General features: G+C 40.7%; 1 protein-coding gene across 3 annotated transcripts in view; it reads right to left on the bottom strand.

Annotated features, from left to right (window-relative positions):
* The window catches only part of NLGN1 (neuroligin 1), a 429421-nt gene that overhangs the window by 378239 nt on the left and 36919 nt on the right, over positions 1 to 14263 (bottom strand). The window contains exon 1 of one of the 3 annotated variants that reach the window (XM_039713804.1): positions 1685 to 1911. The exons of the other annotated variants lie outside the window; for them this stretch is intronic. The gene's annotated coding sequence lies outside the window, so the exon portion shown is untranslated. Of the gene's footprint in view, positions 1 to 1684; positions 1912 to 14263 lie in introns of those variants that run through there. 3 annotated transcript variants of the gene reach the window in all.

The raw sequence follows: 14263 nt of genomic DNA, 5'->3' as shown, positions 1-14263 counted from the left end.
TGGGTCCCTAACTGAACACACAGTGAGCTACGTGGGTGATACACGCAATTACAGATGGTTTTGCATCACCAGTTGCAGACCATGCTAAAGAAAGTGAAAAGAGAACTCGGGTAAATACAAACCCTTAAAAAACAGCCAAACTTGAGTCCTTTCCTCATAGCACATTTCGCTTCATGAGGAGATCACCCTTATGTTATTCCAGCGCTTTCAGTACAGCTTGGCTGTAAATAACAGCTGAAAAAATACGTGTTCATGAAAGCAGAAAAAGGTGGAAATAAAGCAGAAAAGGATAACATGAAAGAGGAGCTTTCCTCACAGCACTGCAGGAACACTGCTCTACTCTGCTGAAGGACTGAAATCCACAGCTCCTGCTTGTTTTTAAGAGGATTTTAAAAGCCGATGATAAAATCATCAAAATTTTAAAAAAATAAAAAAAAGAAATAAAAAAAGAAAAAATCAGCAACTTCACGTGCTTGTCTTTTAATCAAAACACGTAATCAGAAGGCCTAAGTGATGATTGCCCCCTGCTTTCAGCCTGACTGGAGCAGGCTGTTCGTGGGTTTCACTCTTGGCAGTGCCAGGGAAGGTGTCCCTTCCCCACACAGGTAGCACACTACACTCACTTCCCATCACCTGATCTGATTCCAGGGGAGAGGACAGCAGCCAGACACAGCTCAGGCACTCCGTGGGACCTCAGCAAACATGGGGACCCACAGCAAGAGAGCCACTTTTCAGCAATGGCACCTTTATTAGCACAAACACGCTCACAACTGTTAATGCAATATTAATTACCGGGACCAGGAGATACCCAGCAGAAGACTAAAAATTGCCTTTGCTGGAACACAATTCATTTAGATGATTTATGGAGTTCTTTATTGTTAGCGTCACAAGAGCTTTTTCAAAACAAGAGAAATCATTAAATCCCATAAAACACGGGCTATCGCCGCCGTTAGCTGGTAATTGATATCCTTGCTCGTGCCATTTATATCCCTAAATGGAGCTGATAAAACAAAAATTAGTAAAGCGTGCTGACGGAGAGCAGCTTGCAGCATCCCGGAGGGAAGCAGGGGATCCGTCCCTCCTTCCCAGCGGGAATTTCTCCCCCCGTGCATCCCAGGACCCCGGGGAGCCCCAATATGGCCAGAAATCAGGCTCAGCCCTGGGGAGCTGCTGGTGAGGGGGAGGCAGAAGGGAGGAGAGTTCATTTGCTTTAGAGGGAGAACCTCATTATTACATACCACCCCCTGCCCGCCCCGGTTTTCCCTCCGGGAATTTTAACTACTTCTCTCTCCTTTTTAAAGAAAAAAAAAAAAAAAAAAAAAGCTTTTGTATTCCAATTTTCTATGGCTTTGGTATTTTGTTGGTTTTTTTTTTCAGGAATCCTGCTGGGTAGAGAGAGTGCAAGGTAAGAAATAATTTTTAACAGAGGATTGGTGGTTGAAAGCAGTTACCGAATAACAGCCAAAACATGTGCACAGTCAAGAAACTCCCAAATCCTGAGCAGCCAGGGAGAAGGAATGTATGTTTTAGTGATGAAAATCACGCAGACGTATTAGAAATGACTCGGAAGGACGGGAGAACAGAACCGAAATGCAAATAAATCAGCTCAGATTCTACAAAAAGAAAAGCTGCTGATAACCCTGAGCAAATGCTGCTGCCTCAAAGACAGAAATAGCTCCCTTACCTTGTTCCTAATCCTTGTTTGCACCTGCTCTGCAATCATAAATACTTCGGGGTGCTTAACATGGAGCTAAATTGATGGCTGAATTTAAGAATTTCTTCGTACACTTCATTTACAGAGTAAAAGGAGATTGTTTTAGGATCGTCCTCCTCAGCATCCATTAGCTTCCCAAAGAATTCCCATTTTCTTGTAAAAATTAAAAAAAAAAAAAAGGCAAAAAAAAATACAGTACGTCTATATACAACCGGGCACTGTAACAGATCCAAAAAGCCGGGAGCGGGGGAATCTGAGAGGTGTCACTACAAACTTGGCAAGCAAAACGTATCCTCAGCAGGAAGGAGAGAGAGAGAGAGAGGTTTGCACCTGCTCTGCAATCATAAATACTTCGGGGTGCTTAACATGGAGCTAAATTGATGGCTGAATTTAAGAATTTCTTCGTACACTTCATTTACAGAGTAAAAGGAGATTGTTTTAGGATCGTCCTCCTCAGCATCCATTAGCTTCCCAAAGAATTCCCGTTTTCTTGTAAAAATTAAAAAAAAAAAAGGCAAAAAAAATACAGTACGTCTATATACAACCGGGCACTGTAACAGATCCAAAAAGCCGGGAGCGGGGGAATCTGAGAGGTGTCACTACAAACTTGGCAAGCAAAACGTATCCTCAGCAGGAAGGAGAGAGAGAGAGAGAGAAGAGGGGAAAAAAAAACCCTGCAAATCAAAATTCCCAGGGAGATTTCGAAACGGTGGGGAGGAGAAAAAAAAAAAAAAAATTAAAAAAAAAAAAAAAAAAGGCAAAGAGGAAAGCCGCGCGAGGAGAGCACAAATGGGGTGGCGGGATGTCTCCCAGCCGGCCGCCCGTCTATCCATCCATCCGCCAGCCCTGCCAGCCGCCGCCGCGCCGGAGCCGCGCTCCGCTCCCCGCGGCCCCTGCGCGCTCACAGCGCGCCGTGCGCGCCCCCGCGGGGGATGCGCGGCCCCGCCGGGGGGGACGCGCAAGGTTCGCCCCGCTCGGGGCGCGCTGAGGCGCGGAGAGGTCGCGCTGCCCCGGGTGCCGCTGCTGCTCCTCCCTGCCCATCTCCCTCCCTGCCCCGGCTGCCAGGAGAGCGGTGGGCGAGCAAAGGTCAGACTGGCGCTGCTGCCTCTGCGCTTTCAGCCCTGAAGGCAAACGCGCCCCAGGATGCTGTTCCCAGCAGGAATACCGGCCCCGGCTCTCCCTCACCCCAAGCAGGGCACCCAACAGGCCATGGATGCAGGCACATCCCCTCCCATCTCTCGCTTCCCCCTCTCTCCTTTTTCACCCCTGATCTGGTAGAGATTTCATCTGAGGCTCTCCAAGACCTTTAATTATTCCATTAATGTGTGCCCATAAATCTTCCAGAGCAGCATTTCATTAGGCAAACAGCAATATACAGTCCAGGGATGTAAACACAGGCACCAGGGGCTAGAGAGGGAGCAGATTACACACTGAAGGCATAGCAAAAGGCAAATCAGAATTGGTCAGTCTTGTTTTCCAGGGTTTTTCTAGAGAAGTTATTCTATGATTTTTTAAATGTAAAAACAAGTTCCCTGGGAGCCACTTGTGTCAGTAGATCACCAGGTTACTAGAGCAAGCCCCAGTTTACAGCACTGTAACAAGTCTCTCTGTGAGCCCTTTACAAGCTTGCACTCAGAATAGAGAGGGAAAACAAAATAGAAAGTTCACAATCTTCTTAACTAGTAGTGGTTTATAGCCATATCATTTGCATATTTCAGCATTTGAAAAGCAGGTGTTTGGGGTTTTTTCTCCTTGGCAAATTGGGAATCACAAAATGGCATCCTGAGTGATGGAGACAAAATATGGGTCCATCCAACCAGGGCAGGAAACAAACCTCCTGGCTCACTTGGGAGATCACACATACACTGTGCAGGCAGTGGGATTTATAACTCGTTTTATCCCTCACAAGGTGAATGGAAGAGGTTATCAGGGATGTGCAAGGAGATGGGTGTGGAAAAACTTTAAGGGGAAGTATGAGACAGAAAACAGGTTGTAAGTATGGGTGCACAGGAGGCAGAGACAAGGAGGGGGGAAGGCAAAAGATGCAGTGAGGTGTTCCTAGGCAAAGTGGAAGAGTAGGAAGAAAGAGATGTAAAGGGTAAACTCTTTAGGGCTTCCTCAACTGGGAAATATGTCCTCGTGAAGGACTATTTCACACAATATTTTCCAGTGAGGAAATCAAAATCGCTTCCCAGCAATTACTTATTGTTGAATTTTGAGGGCTGAAGCTGAAGGGCATTAAAATCTCTTAAACCCATTTTCTCCAACAAAAGAAAAAAAAAAACCCTCTAAAAATCGAGGATTAATTTAAGGCTGAGTCCAGGAAAGATTCTTCCCAATTATTTTATGAGATACACATGTTTACAGTAAAACCAAATACCACACCTGAGAAATCAGTGCAAGTGGAAGAATAGTTTTATTCCTTAATGGCCATGTTGGATGCAGAGCCATCTGGAAATCCTGTAGAGATTCCAAAGACAGCACCTGTTTGTCAAACACGATGCAGTTCTGAAGTCCTCAGGTAGTGTGACTAACAGGGTTCCAAACCAGAATGCTTTCCCCAAAGTCCAGTGCGTGAAAATATTTTGTTTCTGTTTTCAAATTAAACAAGACCTTGATTTATCCTCTGGAGCAATGTTTGTGACTTTGGAATATGCAATCTCATCCTTAGCTGCTGCTGAATGGCTACGGCAGCAAGGGCAGATGGTCCCAGCTGCAGTGTGGCACTGGGTGGAGAAGAACAAGCCCCAAAAATCGGTTGGCAGATGCAGAACCTCTACTGCACCTCTGAGGGTGTCTGGGAAAGGCAGCCCCCTCCCCACACGTGCACCACAAACAGAGGTGGCCACATTTTTCCACACTCTCAGGTGGAGCCATGGATGTTGTGAGGAGAGAGGACCTCCAGAGAGAAAGGACAGAGCTGGGAGCAGCTGTTCCTACAGCACAGTACCTTCTGCAGCACGGGATTTTCAGCTGGGATCTGTGCATTTGTTTTAGCTTGGGAAAATCAGCCATCAGCCCTTCACCTTCAGTGCCAGCGCTGGCAGCAGGGGAGGCCCTGCACTGGGGCAGACACAGAGGGGACAGGAAGGCAGGTGCAGGGGAGAGCTCTGTGTGTCAGGAAGATGAGTCAGACACGTTTCTGAAGTGATTGTTAATTTGGCATTCCCATCTTGAGAAGCAGATTTAACCTCCTGGCCAATAAATTATCCACATAATCCCCACCACTGCAATGCCTGAATTCCTTAAGAGCTTTAAACTGTGAACTTCAGAACATCCAGATGATGAAGTTCACAAAGTCCCTGTGTAAGGCTGGTGGATCCAGGCTCGCTCAGGTTCTGCAAGGCATGGAAACTCAAATGTTACACAGCCTCACATATCAGTTCTACCTTTCAAAATGAGGGTGATTTGTCAGGATTAGCCTCAGGGGTATTTCTAATACCTTCCCTTTACTTGCAGTGATTAAACAGGATTGAAAACATATTCCAGCCTCTTCTAACTCCTACATCTTTTGCTGGGGATATATATTGAAGGGAAGATGCTGTAAGGCAGCAAGTACCTAATACATCTCCCAAGGACAACATAAAGTCACTTTATTAATAAAAGTCTACCCTTCCCCAGCTTGTAATAGCAGTTCTTCGTTACCACATGGGTCTTGCCACATTAACACTCAACCAGAACCACACCACCAAAATGTATAAAGAATAATGGAAAATAGTTCTATGGTTTGCTGACCAAAAGTAAAAAGAGAAGACTTCCACACTTAATGTAATCATCTCTGCTTCTGTGAGACAGAGGAAATGAAGGTGCCCTAAACATGACAAACAGAAAATGATATGTACAAAAATAGGGGAATAGAACTGCATAATAAAGCTGTCTTTTGTGACTGTCCAAGGGAGACTGAAAGGGCTGAAAATGAATTGCAGAAAGGATGACTTTGAAAAGAAATTGTCAGCTTGCTTAGCTCCAAAATTCACATCCTCATCCACAACCTCTAGACAGAAAACAAAGTGCAGATACCCAGGAGCTTTGAGACCAAGGATAAGACCTTTATGTTTTCTTTTTGGATTAATTACTTATTCACTACATGATTGTAGCTTAAAGTTTCATAACAGCAGAAGTTACATTAATAAGAGGTACATATGTATGCATATTAAATATCAATAAGTTATTGGCAAATATATTAAAAGCAGAGCAATTTCATACTTTGGACTCTGAAAATGGTTTGACTTTCAAGGGTTCTGGGCAGCTGAAGACCTCCTGACAGTAAATTCTGGAAAAGTGAAAGACAACTTAGCTCAGAAACAATGTCCAACAGTTTCTTGAATTGCTTAAACTTCAGTTTTCATTTTCTTTTTTTTTTCTTTTGACTATAAACATTTATTTCACCTTCTTTGAATAATCCATACTAATCTCTAAAACAAATTTTATCATGATTCTAGTAGAAGCAAGTGTGATTCCAAAGATATTCCATGCTTTTTTCCCTTGAATAGAATCAAAGATACATCTAGAGTAATAGAATGGATGAAATACCGATGTGTTAAAATTTCAAGAAATTTATACAATACTAGGGCAGAAAATTAAAAATCTTATTTGAATTATTATAATCCATTCTGAGATAATTTTTAATATCAAAGAAGATATTGTCAAGAGTTAAATCAGCCTCTTGAGCAACCTTACAGGGAACTTCAAATAGCCATTGAAATATTGTTCTATCAATATAATGGAACACATTGGACATACTACAAAAAGATATTTCTGTATTTAGTGGCCACTGTTTTAACAGTGTGAGAACATTTTCTTCCTTCTGTAGGTGTGAAAGGGCCTTTATTCAGTACCAAGAAAATAATGAATGGAAGCATTAAAATAAAGAAATTGCAAATATTCTACTGCTGACATCTTGGGGCTGAGTGAATCTTTTTTGCTTTAATTCACTGATCCAGCATTTGCTCCTATTTCCCATATAAGCATTAGGATTCAAAGTCAACACATTTACATATGAAATATAACTCTTTAGACTCATAATCATTTTAAACAATAATATTGTCCTTAGGTCAATTGTGTCACAAAGTTAAATTTTCATCTGAAATTTTAGGTACAGTAAGGGGAAAAAACAAGGATAAGGCTTTTTGTGTGCCTGATTTGCCTCCTATGTAATCAGGACTATGCAGTCTCCCACTACAGGTTTCAGATATTGAATCCAGAAGTCCAGAAACAATCTTCACAGATTAATATTTTGCCAGCAAGGCAAACAGACATTTCAGGGGATTTTTAACAGCTGATAATTTTGAACCAGTTTCCATCACAACTGCAGGCACCTCTGTATCCAGACACAGTTTCCCGAGAAGCCCCTGTCAACGCTAATCATTAAAAATAAAAAATAAGACCCTAGGTTTTTACTATTACATTTTAATACATTTAGATTTAGAGAAACAGTTAACTATGTTCTCATCTGACAAATTTCTATGAGCACAGTTTGACACCACGAGGGTTCAAGCAAGGGCGTGAGCCTGTGAGGTGTTGGTGATTTCCCCATCTGGTTCTCACAAAGGACTCAAATTTGTTAATAAACAAACTTAAATCAAGGCCAAATTTGATCTCACTCAACATAAACCTTTTGCATCATGATTTTTAAATCACATATCTTGAAACTCAAACTGGCCAGCAGCTAAGCTTTGTTCCCTTCTTCATTAATTTTGGAAGAGTTCAGCTGCCCAGCAGTGTTTATAACACAGAATAAAGGAATTCCAAAACCATACAAGAACTTGTGGATAGGAAACTTTGGTTTTTTTACATCTGCACATCTTGTTACCCATCCAAACTCTATCTAGAATTAAGCACATGGGTAAATCATGCAGATGTAAGTAAATCTCAATCAATGTTATTACCCCAAACACAAATTTGATCTATCTTCCAGGGAGGTAGTTTTTGAGGACCCGAAGTTATATCTAATTGTGATTATTGAACATCTTAATACTTTAATAAAGCAGTGCAATTACTTAAAAGAAAATGAAAAATAAAGGTGACCCTAAAAATTCAGTCACCATGATAGAAAAGGGATGAAGCCACAGTAATTATGCAAGCAGTTTTAAGATCACCAGTAGGGCTTGTGTGTAGCACAGAACAGAGCACTCAAAACCAAAGCATGAAATAGCTACCAGAGTTGAAAATATTAAAGGACATTCTTTGGTCCTTTTCCACTGTCTCAAACATTTTTGGTTGTCAAAAGTCTGATTTCCATATCTGAGACTACAGGGTCTACTGGATGTAAAGAAGTCGTGATTATCCTTAAAGTGCATCTGGCATCACTATTAATGCTTTAAACTTGCTACCAGTGCATTTTTGCAGTTTCATCCTTTTAGCAGAACTGACACATATAAAAGCTTTGAAAACTCCCAAGTATTAATCTCCAAAAGCATATGTGTAGTGATTACTTAACCAATGGGATGGTTTTTTTCAGTTCCTCTATGAGTTGGCTCAGCAACAGTACAATATTAATAATGCTTGAGCTTATACTTTTACAACCTGTTCTCCATTTCTCCCATCTGTCGATAGACTAAAATTATGTTTACAGAATCACTCACTTTCTAACCTTTTTTTAATTCATCCAAGGCAACTTACAACCATTTTTTTTCCCTACAGTGACGACAAAACCCCAAAGCTTGAGTTTTCAGAGCTGTTGATACAATTGTGAAGAAGCTCCATCGATTTGAAAAGTGTTATTTGGGTTTCATCCTGTAACAAACGAGTAAAGTATTTTCCTCTCATTGCTATTCCAATTAAATATATACCTTTAGTTTAGTTCCTTATCTTTCTCACCAAACTACAGCTTGAGGCAACCCTAAGGTCTGTTAGAACATTAGTAGGTATATGTGCATAAAAACTTGAAATATTTGATGGGGGAAAATGCAGCCAGCGGTGACCTGCATTGCCAACCTGATTCCTCTGGGTTTCTCCAATGGGAGAACAAGAAATAATTACAGTGCTTGGTGCTACCCACTAATTTTGCACCATCAGCCAGTTTCAGTGCCATATCACCCTCCCAAACACTGAGTCTCCAAGGTCCCAGACAGGAAGTTTTGCACAGAAATCACTCTAATGTTGCTATTTTACACATTGATATTTTTTGGATATTCAGAATCAGGAAAATGGAGAAGTCCATTCTCCTCCAGACCCTGCACGCAGAATGGGGATGTTTTCATATAAAATCTTCACCAACAGCTCTTGTAGCTAAAACTTAGACCACTGTTTTCCCTCCCATTCAATAGACTATCCAGAGTAAACAACGGTTTAAAATGTGTTCAAGGACCTCAAGGTTTGGCCCCAAATCAATGTGTACACAGATGACTCATTTACAACTATGTTTTCATGCCAAATTTAATGTCAACAGCCTAACGGTGCGTTAGATTTCATTTATAGGATTTATTAATTTTTATCTAATGAACAATTTCACAAGGCAATTTAGATGATTACAAGTGTGAAATGTTTGCAGTGCGGACCAGATCTTGCCAGCCTCGCTTGCTTGTAGTGCCACTTACATCAAAAGTAATTGAAAACAATTGTACATGAGAAACACCAAAACAAACAAGTCAAAAACTGTCTCCATGAGCAAAGGAAGCAGAGTGGGTATTTCAGTCAGTCCTGAGCCATGTGTTGCCTCCATGCAGGCAAGAAGAGCTGAACTGACTGGATGGATGGATTTACAGCAACAAGAATGGCACGTTGGTGTGAGGATCACACCTTTGGGTAAGAGCTGCCAGTGTGTTGATTTGGCCTCAACAGATTGTCCCTATAACAAACTCCTCGCTGATCACAGTAGGAACAGAATGAGGTCAAAGTTAAGCTTCTTAAAATCTCACCTTGTACCTTTAAAAAATTTCAAAACTAAAGCAAGGGAACATCTCTTTAGCTACATACGATAATGAACCAAACAGTGGATTATTTACAAAAATTATCAACTGCTGAGTAATGTTTGTTGGGTATTTTTATTATTATATTTGATAGTAGGATGTTGCTTTCTCCTTCTGATCTTGGAATTATACCACAAAGCTGCCCATTTATAATTAATTACATTTTTGAGATATTTTTTGCTTAGGTGGCTGGAATCTTCCCAGCATCAGTGCCCGAAAAACAATTACCAGCATCCTGTTCAGTTTGCTTCCAACTCTCCTTCACCCTCTACCCAGCAATAATTATATTTCTTCTCTGTGTTTCAGAAAACAGAGATTGTTTGCCATAAAATTAACTTGACGTGATTCAAAAGGAAATGCAAAGCATTTTATAAGGAGTCAGAGAGAGTGAGCTGCAATTGTGAGCAGAGGATGGGGAAGACTTGTGCTTTCAGCCAGGGGAAGCTTCATCACAAATTAAGTTTTGTTTTCTTTACTTGCTGCAGTGCAATGACAGCTTTGACAGACATATGGGTTGTTTAGAATTGTAAAGGCTTTTTAATTTAAAGCGCTTCAGGAATATATCTAGCTGCAGTATATGACGTAGGCAATTTTTATTTAGCTGTATTCTGCTAAATGTAGTTTGTAATTGGAACACCTTCCAGCCCAGGCATAGGAAAATCTGTTTCACTCCCCTGCATTGCTGAACTGCTCTTGCAGCAGGGTCCTACCTAGGCCATGCATTCAAACACCACACATATTATTCTCATTTATTTTTATGGGAACTGGAAGATACCCGAAGCTGTCATATCCCTGAGCAGACAACCAAAACGACAAGGTTTTATGTCTCTTGAGCCTTCTTTCAGAAAGAATGAATGGATAAGGCCACTCTGAGCTGTTGATTTTCAGGTTTTGTTTTGTTGCAAGGGTGTGGTTTGAGGTCAGTTAAGATGCTGTAAGGTTCTTCTTTAAAATGTCATATTTTGTCACCGAGGAGCTGATGATTTTACTTGTTACCCACGTTACATCTTTTGCTTAATTTAAAAATGTATGGTTTTGGTTCTTTGCTTTTTTTTAATGCAAAGAACCAAATGCTTTGAGACAGAACCTGATTTCAATTACATTGTATAAGACCCAGAATAAAGCCATTTGCTTTGGTAGAATTCTACTACATGACACAAGGCTGAGATGAGGCTGTAGCTGATTGTGGGACCTTCGAACCAAATGGTGCTTTCTGGCTCCTGCATTAGTCACTGCCATAAAGACATTGCAGATCCAAACTCTGTTAGGTCTGAATGCAAATGCTCCACGTAGGAGATGGGAAAACACGAGGCTTGTAAAGAGCTAAGTACTGATGACTAAACCAGAACAGAGCCTGGGTTTTCTTTGCCCAGGCTTCATGGGTTCTACCAGTAGGGTATCACACACACAAATGAAGTAATTCCCAAGACCACCAAACATCCAGGAAAAATCTCCAGGTAGAAACGATGCCGTGTTTTCCACAAACTTGGCCACTGGTTTCTCCTGCACAATCTCACAGACTAAGCACTGGCCCACCTTCAATCAGTCCTTCATATCCACCTCTCACCATCAACCCTGGGATGTACCCTTGCAGCCACAGTTTAATTACAGCTGTAGTAAATAATGACCCTAACTAACAATCCCTAATTACTGTGTTGAATGGCAGGTCTTGTAAGATTACCCTGGCAGTGTTAGTGCTCCAAGAGTTTTTACATCCTCACCATTAACAGCTTTGATTTAAGAGCTCACACAGTACATCCTCTAAAGGGTCAACCAGCATTTTCTCCTCGAGCTATTGTGTTCTCTGGAAAAATCCATTTGAGAGTTAGTGCTACCTGGCATAGGGTGAAGGAACACCTGCCTTACACAGACCTCAGCATCAAAGGCTTTGTTGTCAGTGAATTAACACTACATTAGGAAGGAAGGACAAAAGGACAGAAAAGGCTCATCTATAAGAACATTGGACCCAGCAGAGACAGGACAGATTAAAAAGGAAGCCTGAGAATGAAACAAAAGTTACACTCTGACTTTTCTTTGAAAATTTAAAAATATCTTCTGCATGAACAATTCTCCTGGGTATCAGCTTCAGAAGTAACTTGAAAAAATTCTCATGTCATTTGTGGTTGATGTAATGTAAGAATCCTTTCTTACAGTCTTTCAGTGAGATACAGGGGAAAAAAACTGGACTCCCACTCACAGACAGATTTTTTTTTCCCCCTCTTTGCACACTTGTCAAAGAATATGTCTTTTCCTCTTCAAATAGCAAGAGCCTATTCACAGAAATTCTGTGAACAGAGCCTCCATTTCTCCTTCAGTGGAACATGGGCAATGTCAGGAGTGTTTCAAAAGACTTATTAATAAAAACAGTAAAAAAACAGTAGTTATAAACAGTAAGTTTGGATAAACACAGTAAAATCACGAATATTAATTCTGTAAGAATTGTGGGGGGTGACACATCACTAGGTATTTTCCCAGCACTTGATTATTTTATTTTCTCCCCCTTTAACAAAACTACATAGGTTGGCCTCATAATTCTGGCTTTTAATTGAGCCACCATTCAAAGGCAAAAGACCAGATGATCCTGGCAAGCTTCTGCAGCACCTCTGAGCTCATTTGTTCCCAGGATTGTGCTGCAGATTATTTTATTTTTTAAAAATTTATGATAAAATACCCAACAAGTACTTCTACCAGGGCATGGTTCACATTTTTCTCCTTAAGAAACCTTTATATACATCTGAGCTCTGCTAACTCAGAAAGATAGCCTGCTGTTTTCACTCAGCCAAAAATTGCTGAACGTCAGAGATACAGCAGGAAGAACATTTTGCTGTTTCTGTCACTCCCAACAAAATCTCTAACATTTTGTTTTATTTAATGGCTTCACTTTTCATAAGATGATTCAAACCCCTATAGGGGACCTACATTAGTCTGCTGACATTTTTCTGCTGGTATAATTATTATGTCCTTCTACAGTCTGCTTTTCATCTGCACAGAATTTCTCCCTGGCACAGAAGAGTTTAGTTAAAGACCTCAAAGTAGAGAACTAGAGAAGCCAGAAGGGCTCTTCAGCGTAAGGTAAGGTGGAGGGCAACTTATTTGGTATAACTCTGTATGTGCTGGGATGCCTACCAGCAAACAGCAGATGGACACAATGCAACTAGAAGAATATTCCTACACTAAAAAAAAAAATATTGGTTATGATGGGAAAGGCATGTTTACCTCTCCTTTACACTCCACCAAGCAAAATATGTTGCATGTTCCAACTACTTAGACTATAGAAGGAATGGGGATTTCTTGCACAGTACATACTGTAATATATATATAAATAAATATATATAGATCACTCCACTAATCATAACAATTTCGTTACTCTATGCAAAGGCCAACATTCACAGTTTTGTATGCAAAACAAATAAGGTTTATTTGAGAAATAAACAGAACCCACTAGGGTCTAAGAGTCTCATATAATTCTAACATATGGATGTACTGCTAAATACTTAGAGCCTGAGCTTTGGTGGTTTTAAGGACAATCTCCACTCAGCTGTACTTTTAAGCCGAAGTTACAGCTGGCCCCCCCAAACATGTCTTGTTGCTAAGCAGGTGCAAATCTGAAATCAGAATAGAGCACTTGGGATATAAAGAAAGCAAATCCACCTCCTCAGATTTAAAGACAATATTGCCTTGGTAACAGGTAACACATGTGAAGTACGTGGTTAATTACGGCTTCCAGTTATAACAGCGACAAAACAGAAACGAAAATGAGAAGCACTGTAGCAAAATATAGACAGCCCTTAATAGTCAGGTAGCTTAAAACACTCTCGTATACACCATGAAGCAATTGAAGAGACAACTGTGCAGGTCAGGTGGAAACAATGAACAGAAGTCTGGAAAACTTAGTAAACCAGAGTGCTCTCAATAGGGCAAGAAAGGCCTCTGAGAGCTCATGCCCTGCTCGCTGGTGAGTGAGGAGTAAGGGGATGAGAAGATGAAGTTATCTGAAGCTGTTTTAAAGGAAGAGGGCAACTGCATCCACAGGTTTGAAATTCTGTACTGCCGTTATGTACAAAGCTTACAACAATCTGAAATGGTCACAGATCCTGTCGCCAAACACTTTTTGTCCTTCCTTCCCCACCAAGTGACTCTGACCTCACCTGCCCCTTTTAGAAAAAGCGCGAGATGTGAGCACATTATGGAGCTGGGAGAACTGAAACAGAGTCCTTTTAGCACAATAAGCAACCCCTTTGACAGCAAGAAATGGAATATGAAAACAATCACAATCACATAAATAGCAGTAGATTAAACAGACCCAGTTTTAGACAGTGGAACACAGTTCACTAAGACAAAAGGTTGAATAAGAGGCCAGTGAGAAATACATAACTGTTAAAATCTGAATAATACTGCAATAAAAGCATTTTAAAATCTAAAAGGATGTATAACCTAAAGAAAGGAGGAATATCTGTCTCTACTGGTCACATTGACGGACATTAGGTTCCCATTATACTCATAGCAGACAGATTTGACTCTCAATTAATTAACAAATAAGTAACTTTTTAAAGCTTTCTCTGATTGAAGGGGAAGCTTCAAAATTTAAAATATTTCCATTTATGGCATACAATATCTACTCCAAACCGGACAAGGTGGA

This window comes from Passer montanus, unplaced genomic scaffold, assembly GCF_014805655.1.
Source record: "Passer montanus isolate IOZ18808 unplaced genomic scaffold, ASM1480565v1 scaffold29, whole genome shotgun sequence".
Lineage (NCBI taxonomy): Eukaryota > Metazoa > Chordata > Aves > Passeriformes > Passeridae > Passer > Passer montanus.
This window is presented reverse-complemented; position numbering and strand designations above follow the sequence as displayed.